This window comes from Maylandia zebra, linkage group LG3 (assembly GCF_041146795.1).
Source record: "Maylandia zebra isolate NMK-2024a linkage group LG3, Mzebra_GT3a, whole genome shotgun sequence".
In the NCBI taxonomy this organism is placed as follows: Eukaryota; Metazoa; Chordata; class Actinopteri; order Cichliformes; family Cichlidae; genus Maylandia; species Maylandia zebra.
The window spans coordinates 62,228,578-62,241,203 of NC_135169.1; the positions used below are offsets into that span (position 1 = coordinate 62,228,578).

The window sequence follows — 12,626 nt, forward strand, 5'->3', positions numbered from 1 at the left end:
GTTAATGTGGTTATGTTAGTAATACACCGAGTGCTAATATAACAGCTTTAAGATGCATTTGTAGATATTATTACGTGTTTTACCGTCTTTAGGGTGCTAGCTTAAAGTTACGGTGTAAACGTTAGCTTATATTGGAGGAAAGCTGTTACTGTTTAAACGATGTTAGCACAGAAATATTAGCTTCTGTCATGACTGATGAAGTTACTAGTTAATAAAGTTCCCAGTAAAGTGATTAATCGCAGCCATAGATTGACAGCAAATATCTCGATTAGCTTCAGTGCATCTGTAATAAATATGTGCAAGTGTCAGTGCTTCGTTTAAACTGTATGATACTTATACTGACCCAGGGTCAGTGTAAAATACAATCCCAGCTGTGTGAACAAAGCCTGGCTCCTTTAATCCTGCATGACAAACCTCAGGATGCAGGTTATTATTACTCTTTCCTGCTGGCACACCTGTCACACCTGAGAGTCAGCTGGGATAGGCTTCATCCTCCCACAACCCTGAATTGGATACATTGTATTCCAATTATGTAATCTGATCATTTACAAACTCAAGGTATCTAATCAAAATGTAAGTAATAATTATAAAATGGGAAAGCAGAAATAAGTGTGACATGAATGTAAATGTGTGAGCTGACATAGAGGACAGCTACATGTAGTCTGAAAAACCTTTGTTGTCAAGTTTGCAGGTCTATCAGCACGAGACATTCTTACATAGAAGAGACGTTAAAGTCTCTAACTCAGTGAAGCATTATTGGTCCCGTCTGTTTGGATAAATATAGTAAGCTGATGTTTGTCCATTTATTGACACATTTTCTTAAGTGCTTATCCAGCTCAGGATCACAGTGGAGCTGCAGCTGGATATGTTCACTAAATAAACCTTACAAAAGTTAACAATAAACCTGCATCCATGTACGTTGTTGTCCACAGGATGAGAAAATCAAACTGGAAGACTGTGGAACATGTTAATAAATGTTTGTGTGTTTATGCCTGTGTCTTTCACAGGAGGCGCTGGAAGGTTTCCCTAATAGTTCCTGGTGAATCAAAGCAGAACCATAAAGGTTGCTGGACTGCATGATGGCCTTACCCCTGAGCAGTCATCCTGTTAAAGGAGGAACCAGTTAGAAGCTGTTTTCAAAGTAGCTGAGCAGATTTCATCTCAAGTAAGCGATTAACTGTTTGTTCGTTTGTTCTGCCACTTAAAGAGCATTTAAGGACGTCTTTTGAGTGTCCAGTTGAATTAATTCTACTGGCTCTCATGGTCATTGTTATTATAGACATATTTTTCATCTTGATCCAGCTATTTAGTAAATTCTATCTATTTAGTAATATCCGTCAGCTATAAAATGTAATATAAATATAAAAATATCTAAATATCTCCTGTCCTTTATGTTTTAATGATGTAAGTCTGTTATCGTGTTACATTAGCATTCCTCACATATCAATGAGATGCTGTACAGTACAATCCTACTGACACAGCAGAGGGATAACGACGGCTATTCAACATCGTTACACGACACATTCGAGCTGCATGACGCAGACAAAGTGACTAAATCATCTTTTTGTGGTTTATTGTCTTCAAACCAGCAGACAAAGCTGATGGCAGAAGATGTCAGAGAAGAACTTCAGGCCGTGGACTGAAAAGGTATTTTTTTCTTGTTATCAAAGACATTTGGAGTGGCAGCTTGCGCTAAAGTAAAGCTTACAGTCTAAGAAATCACAGTGTTGATATTCAGCACAAAGAGAAAAGCTCACTTGTTTGAATTTATTTACAATCATAGTTTTATAAATTCTGACTGTAAACATCTTTTACAGCTTTGATATTGTTTGACACTCGATATCAGGTGATAGGGTTTAATTTAAAGGTTTCTGTGTCCCAATGAGCCATTTACACTGACCAGTGTCAGTTTAACTGTAACACATTCATTATTTAGATTCAACAAAGAAATAACTGAATGTAAAAATGGCAGCCCTCAGGCAGGTTTATAGAGATATATGCATGCATTATGAAATTTATGTATCCCAGATAATTGTTATTCATCTAGTCATGGCAGACCCACCTCTTCCTCCCAAGTTAACTGCAACCCAAAAGAACTAGTGGGGCTATTTACACACTCACAACCAGTGTGGGGTAAAAAGAGCCACCAAAAAGCTGTCAGCCACAGATGTGCTAGAAGAGTTAGAAACTCTACTTATGGAGAAACTTTCTAAGTCTAACAGAGGACAGGAACTCCTGCCCAAATAACATGATATAACCACATACAGCCCAGCCATAAAGTGAACCAAGTCATTTAGTTAAAGACAGCATGGGACCAAATGCATGTAACCAGCCTGCACCAACCTGACATTTCTTCCTCCTGAATTAAATGAATGAATGGATGAAAGTTAAATGACTACAAACCTAAAGCCACTAGTTCCCACACTGGAGCTCCCTGACACTGTGTGTTAACCGTATTTAGCTTGTATCAACAGTTGTAACAGGCTAAGCCACCTGAGACACTGCATTGAATTTGTTCCTGTCTTAATGATTTCAGCTCAGATGTTCTGCTTTTTCCTTTCAGTAGATCAAAGCAGCTCGTGCTCCTTCTGCTTCCAATTTAGAAGAAGAAGAAGAAGAAGGCGAAGGCTTCAGTGAAGTGGCGTTCATGGTCTCAGTGAACAGTCACGGTCACACACTGCATGTGGTTTTAAAAGCAACATGTCTGTTCACCACAACAATGGAGATGTGAAATATTATTTGTTCTTGAACATCAGTTCTGTTTTCTACTTTGATCACTTAGACCAAAAAAGTGTTGTTTTCAGATTCTTTCTTTTACATCTATAAACCACCTGTTCATTTTTTTTTATTACAATTAGTTTCACATGAATGTTAGTGTTTCCTTTATGATCTTTTAATGCTTACACTACACTGTACACGTCTACATTAGAGACATTTCTGTTTCTGTTGACTCAGAGTTGTGAAATGTTCTTTTATTTGATGCACAATATGAAGTTCATAATTTTCTTACAAATAAAACTCTAATGACAAACATGAACAGCTGTGCTTATTTCTGAGACATAAGTTTTTGAATGTGTTCATATTTAGACAGTGTGCATCTGTATGCTGAAACTGTGATGGTGAACCTGAGGTGATGGTCAACAGAAGGCAAATATATATCAATATAAAACAATATTGAAGTAATGTCTTTACCCTCTGCAGCGTGTGGACGCTGTGCACGCAATCACCTTATTCACTGTAGTAAACATGCACCGCTAGCTCACGTGACTGACTGTCTCCATGGTTACATCGTATATTATTAGCTATGTAAACAGCTTCAAAAGATGCCGCCATAGCTCTCTGCAGCTGTAACACTTTCACACTTTGCAAATCATTTCATGTTTTTGATAGTTATGAAGACAGAAAATGTTTTTAAGGTCATGCTAGGTGGTTGCTATGGTGGTTGCTGTGGACTTGGGTGGACCGCGTCTGATTCCTGTTATTAGCTGTCCGCCGTAGGAAGGCTGCGTTCCATTTACAAGTAGTGACAGTCTGCCGCAACTCGAACTCAAACCCCACTTTGTTCTTTAATTATAGGCCTTTTATAGCCGTTCATGACATGCACACACACACACACACACACAAACACACACACATAAAGCACTTTGCCTCACCATGAAAATGCAAGTTTACCTAACCTAACCTTAAAGTATCTGATATAGGATAGAAAAATGAAGCAACCAGAGATTTAATGATGAAGACTCTGGGTTCTGTAGTTCACGTTTTACAGTCCTGAATGACTCTTTGCATATGATTTATTGAAGAGGACTTTAGAATGCACTTTACATTTAGACTGTTGCTGTTTCATTTTTTACATTGTTGCCGTGTTATGTCATGAATAAGGTTCACCTGCTGGGGGTTTGATGGATCAGCTGGACAATACAGTCAAAGACAGACTTCATTCATCATATGCAAGAATCCTAGTTGGATTTTTGTTGTCACTCATGTTTTTGAACCAAATATTGAAAACAATTCTGACAGACTGGATACCTGGTCAGGGTGTACATTACCTTGTACTCAAGCATCCCAGGACAGAGCCCTGCCCCACCATGAGCCTGGGTGGATACGTGGTTATAATATAAAAGGACCGATACTGAATATGAATATTTCATGAAAATTGAATTATAATACAAATTAGTAATAAGGGTTTCTCTGCGCCCTTATCTACCCCATACTCAAAGAGCTGCGGGCAGAGAGGGTGACAGGAGAGGATGGCACTGAAGAAGATGCTCGGTTTCTGGAGTCTCCTGGTCCTGTCAGTAGGATGCATCTGCTGTGTCTTCTCGTGGATGCTCACCTACCTTGACTCGTTCCAGCCTGGTATGGATTTCCCAACACTGCGGACAGTGGCCCACGTCAGAGACGTTTAATATTGATTACATATGTCTGAATTGCTAACCCTAACCCTAGCTCAACAGACCACAATGCCCTGGACTGTCAGTATTATTACATGCTGTGAACATAAGTACCTTTGATCACAGTTTATGTTGTAAAAGAGAAGGAATATTGGAAAGAAAGATCAACATTGTGATATTATTTCTTCCAAACTGACCAGAAACATGCTTGTCAGACTCTCACAGCAAAGGATCAGACTCACTGTGCATGACGGCTCAGGCCAATGATGTCTGTTAGATTGTCAGTTGTTTAGTGCTTCTGTACAGTTAGGGTCACCGTCTCTATTTCAGAATAATTAATATGCGGAAAACACTAAAAGTTGATTATCTTCCAATATTCTAGCATAATTAAAAAACTTTGACTTTGTAAGTACATATCATTAGTCCTAATGCCAGTATGAGTCTTCATAACTCCTGCTTTGAAATACTGAACTTTAAAATTTACCTGATGAAAGATCATTTACAGTGGCACTCTGTCAGGATCATTCTGACTGTAAGATCACTGTATTAATCTGAATCCTTCTGAAATGTGCTGTGAATGAATGCTGATGCAACTCACTGTGGGAAAGCTGTTAATAAAAGGAATCTGTGACACATGCAACACATTCACAGAGGAAGAGGACACAAAGGGAGGACACGCAGAGGCTGTGTTGAAGTCAGAAATCCAAATCTTTATTAAAAAACAGGCGGCGGTTACAAACAGGAAGACAAGCAGTCCATCAAACAGTCTACAGGGTCAAACATACAGAGAATTCAAACAGCAGTAAAAAATAACGACACTGAAAAACTTAAAGCAATGTGTGACGCAATAAAAGGAAGCAGCGCAGTATATTCACTGAATTATCATCAATTACAAAAGAGAAAAACGACGATTTCTAAGGATTCTTTTCTTAAATGCAGTTAGAGTGTGGCTGGTAAAGATGGAAACATACAGAATGTAAACTGTGTGAGTTTGGTGAACTTTGTTAGAAACAAATGAGGTAAAAAACAAAACAGACAAAACAGAGAAAGAGGCTCTCAGTATTCATTCATAATTTGAAAGAAACATTCTGGTCGTGGATTTTTACAGTCTTAGTTCCGCTCGCTGTCATCATTATAATCATCATGATCAATGGCGAGGTCCTGAGGTGGGCGGGGCTGTCTCTGGTGATGTCACCATGAAGGAACAGCATCTGGCACGTGTTGGTGAAACATCCCAGTACACTGGTGTAGTTTCCTCTCCAGCTGTTTGACATGTGACACTTGAACATTAAGGGGAAGAAGAAGAAACAGTGTTAGGTCAGGTGACCACATGGTTTCTAAAGTAACTGACAGGAAGTAACCAGGCCGTTAGAAATGGATGGCATGTGTTTAGAGTTACTGGAGTTGGGTAACTCTACTTACCAAAAGCAGAAGCACACAGATGAAGGATCAGATGCTGAATGTTGCAGGAACATGCTCATGTGTGGTGGTCATTCAGTGCTGCAGGTCAGACAGTCCAAGACTGATATGCTGCCCATCTGAGAGTTTGAAAACACACATGCAAAGATTTATTTTGTGTTACAGTCAAAGTTGGATGTTCATTTTTGTGTATTTGAAAGCACTAACATTTAAGGATGACTCTGATCGTCTCCTTTAAAGGGGAGACAAGTGTATCCACTGATCTACGTCACTTTACCTGGATGATGACTCCTCTCCCCCTCACTCAGAAACACTCCTAATATAACCAAGCAACTAAATAATATTGAAGATTTACTTACATCATTACAAAAACAGCAAAAACATCTCCCTTTGATTCTATTTCTCCATTCCTGCTGAACATCAGGCAACAAATATCTCAATAAATCACAGTAAAATGTAAAGCACATGTTTCTCTGCTTTGTCTAACCTCTGCAGAGCCTCTGTCAAGAAAAACACATCTGTAAGCATAAAACAAATATACATTCATAACACGTCACTGGACAAACCTCGGTCAGTTGATTTCCTCTGTGTAGTGCAGACGAGCATCAGTCAGAAAGTTAAGGTGGTGAGATGGACTGGTGTCCTTTGTGACTCTGCTGGTTCTTCTGAGGAAACACCACCGTCTCTCCACACCGTCACCATCTGTGAGCACAAACTGCTGCTCTGCTCTGCCAGCATGTAGGAATCACATATCACACACAGGGGTGAAGAAACATCAGAGCTCAACTTTGGATACTTTAGATCTAAACAGATCAAAGCAGCTCTTAGTTTAAACAATCAGTGAGCAGACAAACAATGATACCAAACTGATTCTGTATGAATACAATATGGTATTTTCAATACAGCTGTCAAATTAATTTATTAAAACTAATACAGATATATGTACATTTTTTTTGATAAATTAGTTTGCTAAATTATAAGAATATATGTACATATATATATATATATATATATAAGAGAGACAGCACAACTGAAAGCCAGCACTCAGACGAGGACCCGGTGCATCGTCTGTCTCATCTCAGCCAGTTTACTTACAAACTCTTTAAGTTTGAATTTTAAAGCCGACAATATGCACAGGGCAGTGATATTTAAAATGAAGGTAAACTATTCAAATCTCTGCAGCCCCAATTGTGTATCTCACACACACACACACAGTCCTGAATTCATTACTGAAGTCTCATCCAGACATTCAATGTGCTGTGTAATTAAATTGAGACGTGGGGTCAAAATTCCCACCTAGATTGAGTGAGATGAAATAGAAATCGGCTCTCCTCTAACTGACTTTATAGAAATAATTACATAAGCTGCATCTATAACTGTTATTAAATAACAGCAGCACACGAGAACTAGAGATGGACCGATCCGATATTACGTATCGGTATCGGTCCGATACTGACCTAAATTACTGGATCGGATATCGGAGAAAAATAAAAAATGTAATCCGATCCATTAAATATCACGAAAGCACCTCGCAAAACTTGCAACACGCCGTAACTCGCCTCAGAACGTTAGCAGTCGGAGCAGTATGCATCACGTGATAGAGCGGCTGTGGCATGCGGGACCTGTCGGTGGTCTGGATAGCATGTGGAGCTTTGCTAGCAACCTGGCATGTCATCTCCGACAAAGTTATCCCCGAGAGAAGTAAAGCAAGTGTGTAAGTCCATCTCTGAATGTTTGTAAAGCATTCCTGCGTTAAGCTTAACAAGCGACTGCCTCTCGCTCTCCGGCTGCTACTTCAATCGTGAAACTGCTTAAATGATCAGCTGATCGGCTTTTCTGTCACGAGTCCGTCTCTCTTGTTTGTTTTTGGCCCACTTTGCACCAGAAAGAGGAAACCAGCGGCGGAACAACAGCAGCACGTTTAAGCTTGATAAGCTGTTGTTAGAATTTATTTAATATTTCTTTCTACACCAGGATCTTTTTCTACAGCTGACGCTGGTAACTGTGCAGGGGCGGATCTAGCAAAGTTTAGCCAGGGGGGCCGATAGGGCATTAACAGGGAAAAGGGGGCACAAAGACATACTTTTCTTTCTTATTCTCATTTAAAATGTCTAGCTTTTAATAAATAATTATCTGACACCCAAAGTTTTAATTTGATGTAAAATGAATAGAAGTCAATTACTGTATATAGTGACTATTAAGTCTAATATATACCCTAGTAAGCTATAGTACTTTTTACTTTGGGAAGGTACCATCTGTGCAGTCTGCAATTTTGTTGAAGAAAGATGTTGAATCTATTTAATATTTCTTGAAAAATAATTGATTTCTGTGCATTTTTTTTCACACTGCATCAAATTAAGGTTGATTACGTCAATTAAGCATCATGAGGTGGCGCGTGAGGGGTGGTTCCTTATTTTTTATTTATGTTGTTGCTGGGAGTTGGAACCCTATTAGTTAGGTTGCTTAATATTTACGCTAAGTACTCTTTAAAATACCAGAATAGGGAGGATGGTGTAGGTCTAAGTTTATTAGATTGATCAGTATTGCTGAACTATGAAGTATTTTTTTTGTATACAGGTATAACAGAATAGCTTTAGTGTAGTTGTTGTTTTAAACTTGAGTATGAACTTGCAGACTTGCAAAATGCAGCAAGATATTTTAAAAAACAGTTTTGTTGATTAAAAAACACTATATCGGATTCATATCGGTATCGGCAGATATCCAAATTTATGATATCGGTATCGGTATCGGACATAAAAAAGTGGTATCGTGCCATCTCTAACGAGAACTAAAGTGTAATCCCAGCACATTTCGCTTCGCTTGCACTGATTCTTTAGAGATGACGACCGTGGTGGGTAATTAAGGGCAAACAATATACAAGTCGCGTGAAAAATGGAGGCTGCATCACCTTTCCAAAGCTTCCTTTCCCGATGGCCCGCAGTATCTGGAAGTGGTCAAAGTTTACTGTGGAGAAAATGAGAAGCAGTTAGTGAGAACGTGTCAGTTTGAGCTGAGCTATAAAACAGGGAACATGACATGTACAGCACTGTGCAAAAGTCTTGAGCCATCCCTCATTTGCTTCCAGGGATCCGGACTTCCCTGTAATCTTTAAAGTGGTATTAAGGAATAGCTCTCCAGGCTTTTTAAAGTGTTTCTGATTTTTAATCCAGGGCTTGTATTTGACCACTTTTTGTCTGTTAAGACCCTTCACACTAATCTCTGAAACATTCAAACATAAACAGACACCTAAGTCACGGAAAGGACCAGAAAACTTAACAAAGAACCAATTTTAAATTGTATCTGTACTAGTGCTGTCAAAATTATCGCGTTAATTGTTAAGATCAACGCGAAATGTTTAATGCATTAAAAAAATTTAACGCTGATTTTTTTTTTTATTAATTTCCTGTAATCTAAGACCTTTAAATTCATGAGCACCTCTGGAGGAGGGGGCAACATTGTGCTATGCTGGCGTTTGGCCTGACAGAAATGATTAGAAGAAGAAGAAGAAGTGACACCATGCTACTATCTAGCTAACACTAGCTAACACACGCAAGCATGGACGAGGGCGGACTTTTGGGTGGAAAGTTTCTCTTTAAGAAGTTGCCTGATGGCTTGTTGGACAAAACGAGAGTAAGATGCACAATTTGCAAAGCTGAATTCAAGTACCACAGAAGCAGTTCATCACTGGCGTATCACCTGAGAGCAAAACACCCAACTGAATCCACCTCTACGGGACCTCGCCAGTCTACGCTTCAGGAGTATGGTGCTTGTGGACGAATAACAAAAAATGTGAGAGAAAAATTAACCAATTCCTTGGTTGTTTGGATAGCTAAAAACTGCCGACCAGTTAGCATAGTAGAAGATGATGGACTGAGAGAAGTCATTCGTGCTGCATCAGGAGATGAGTGTTACAATCTGCCCTCGAGAGGAACCATTGTGTCGAGACTGCACACTTTGTATGGGGACCAGAGGGCTCAGCAGTCCAGCAAGCTTGTGCAAGTAAGGAATGTCGCTCTCACCGGAGACCACTGGACTTCGGTGAACAACGATAATTACTTGGGGGTCATGGCGCATTTTATTGATAACGACTGGACTATGCAATCGTTTGCACTAACAGTGAGTAAAACTGAAGAGAGACACTATGCTGAGGCGTGTGCTGACCATTTTCTGAATGTTGCAAACGAATGGAAAATCAAGGACAAGGTAACCACGCTTGGCACCAACAGTGCTTGTAACATGGTTGCAGCCGCCAGACTACTTCCATTTGAACACATGCCCTGCATGGCCCACATTCTGCAAAGAACGGTCACAGTTTCTCTTAATGACAGCGCATTTGAAAGGGCTCTGGCCAAATGTCGCAAGATTGTTGGACATTTTAAGCATAGTCCAGCAAACGCTCAGGAATTAAAGGCACAGCAAGCTGCACATGGACATCAAACAGAATCGCTTGTTCAGGACGTTCCAACAAGATGGAACTCCACCCTAGAGATGATCAAGCGGATCCAGAGAAACAAATTTGGGCTGACCACCATCCTGACTCAACAAAACAGCAAGGTGACCATGTTGACTGACCAGGAGCTTGACAGACTGCACAAGCTGGAGGAACTACTGGAACCTTGCAGGTAAATCATTTTGTTTCTCATGATTGTGTGTCTATCTTTGCATTCTAGCTTTGTTTTCAAGTATGTTCTCCACCTCCACCTCTCTGTGTATTTTCATATGTGGTATTTATGTTTGTCTCTGTGTGATTAATAGAAAAATACAGACTTGATCTTTCTATTGCAGATATGTTACCGAACTGCTGGGGGGGAGAGCGGTATGTCTCTTGTTCCATGGTGTTGCCAGCCTTGTGTCATTTGTTCAGGATTATGGAGCCCTCAGATGATGACCTACGTTTTGAGGTTTAAGAAGATTTTTACCACAGACCTAGCTCAGCGGAGGGACAGCAGCAATCTCACATGGCTGAAGCTCGCTACTGCCCTTGATCCCAGGTTTAAAGACCTTAAATGCCTTTCCAAAGATGAAAGAAGAGAGGTGTGGGCATCAGTACATGACCTTCTGATGTCAGAGACGGATGCACACCAACCATCTGCTCAGACAACAGAGGAACCCTCACCAAAGAAGAGCAAGATGTCCATCTGCTTGCTGGGTTCTCCTGATTCAGATACAGAGGAAGATGCTATAGACTGCTGTCTGAATCTGTACAAAGCAGAGCCCAAAATTGACATAGGAGAGTGTCCACTACAGTGGTGGTTAAAGAGAGAAGGAGCACATGCCAGGCTGGCACCTATTGCACGCAAGTACCTGTCAACCCCTGCAACCACAGTGCCTTGTGAGAGATTATTCTCACTCTCAGGTCACATCATTCAAAAGAAGCATGCTTCTTTGTCATCAGACAATGTAAACAGAATAGTCTGCCTCAGTAACTGGCTGAGAGCAAAGAAGGACTAAGCCAGATCGCTCCTTTGAAGTGAAAAATGTTCAACATTCTGGGTTTTCAGCCGTGTCTTTTTGTGTTTTAAATACTGAGTTTTGTGCACCCTTTATTGTCATGATATTCACTTTAACCTGTAGGCCTGGGTTCAGTCAATGTTGATGGCCTTAAAGGTTTTTTCTAAGTTTTCACTGTGTTAAAGATTGATGAAAACTATTAAAATTCTCTTTGAATTTCAGCATACATTCTTTGTGTCTATTCTGCATTTACTTCATTGTGTTGCATGAATGTCTGTTACAATCTTAAAATATAAAGAACAAAAAAATGTGATTGGAGGCAGGCTATTAATAAAGTAATTGAGATAAATCTCAATTAATAACAGAAAATTGTGAGATTAGTTAGTTAATTTTTTTTAATCTATTGACAGCACTAATCTTTACACATTTACTTGCAGCCTATTGCAAAAAAACAAAAGCCCACATCATTTGTTCTCACTTCTTTAGTTGAAGAATGCAGTTAATAACACCGTTAACACAGACTGACCTGGCAAAACACGAAAAAATAAGGGGGTGGTTCAAGACTTTTGCTCGGTACTGTATGAGAAATGGAAATGTGCACTTCACAATGTATCGCTGCACTTCGGCAGTACTGTGAAGATTAAATGTTTTTTCCTTCCTGATGCATGTGAAAGGTTAAGACTTACATCTCCAAATGTACTGGAACTGATTTGAACCAGAGGACTCAGCCACACTGTTACTATGTACTGCATAAACACGTTTACCGATGAAGGTAAATCAGACGCTGTCCTGACTGTGTGGCTAAATTTTGTGCTGAAAGCATCAAATCAATTGAATATGATTAACTTGCTATGAGAGGTTTTTACTCCAAGTGTGACTTTTTCTGGCTTCATACACCTTTCAGGGTCAAATTCAAGCACTTTGTGAGCACGTTTAATGTCCATTTTCAACATTTTCCAGCACATTACCATAAAAAGGATGCATATTTCACTTCGCATCACCTGAGTAAGACCACGTGAAAGGCCAAATTAATAAGTCTTCTCATCAGATATTGATGCTTCTTTCTTATGTGACACAAAAAACAGGAGGAGACAGATCTTTGCTTGTGTTGTTTTTTAAGTTCATTCATTCAAAACTAACTGTAAGACGCTTAACTACATTGCAGTCTGTGTTATTGTTGTAGACCTAATTATCACCTTTAAAGTGTTTGTGCTAATAACATCATGTAGAGTAAGACAGGCATAGAGAACATCACTGACTGGGAGAGGCTTTGAACAGATGACATACTCAGATCAATTCAACAATTTAGACTTTAAAAATGCACAAGCGTCTTTCAAAAACCCATTTATTTAATCTATCATC

At 39.5% G+C, this 12,626-nt stretch overlaps 1 protein-coding gene and 2 long non-coding RNA genes across 4 annotated transcripts in view; 1 reads left to right on the top strand and 2 right to left on the bottom strand.

Annotated features, from left to right (window-relative positions):
- Window positions 1-12,626, bottom strand: part of LOC112432493 (NACHT, LRR and PYD domains-containing protein 12-like) — a 773,783-nt gene that overhangs the window by 376,929 nt on the left and 384,228 nt on the right. The window lies entirely within an intron of this gene.
- On the top strand, window positions 812-2,719 carry LOC143416899 (uncharacterized). Its single transcript, XR_013097147.1, has 3 exons — window positions 812-1,165; window positions 1,590-1,647; window positions 2,564-2,719. It is a non-coding gene; the product is annotated as an uncharacterized LOC143416899 (long non-coding RNA).
- Window positions 5,084-6,401, bottom strand: LOC143416898 (uncharacterized). 2 transcript variants are annotated; one of them, XR_013097145.1, is made up of 4 exons: window positions 6,380-6,401; window positions 6,091-6,129; window positions 5,817-5,932; window positions 5,084-5,674 (listed from the first exon to the last, which is right to left on the bottom strand). It is a non-coding gene; the product is annotated as an uncharacterized LOC143416898 (long non-coding RNA). The 2 variants fall into 2 exon arrangements; XR_013097146.1 differs by lacking the exons at window positions 6,091-6,129; window positions 6,380-6,401 and adding an exon at window positions 6,021-6,090.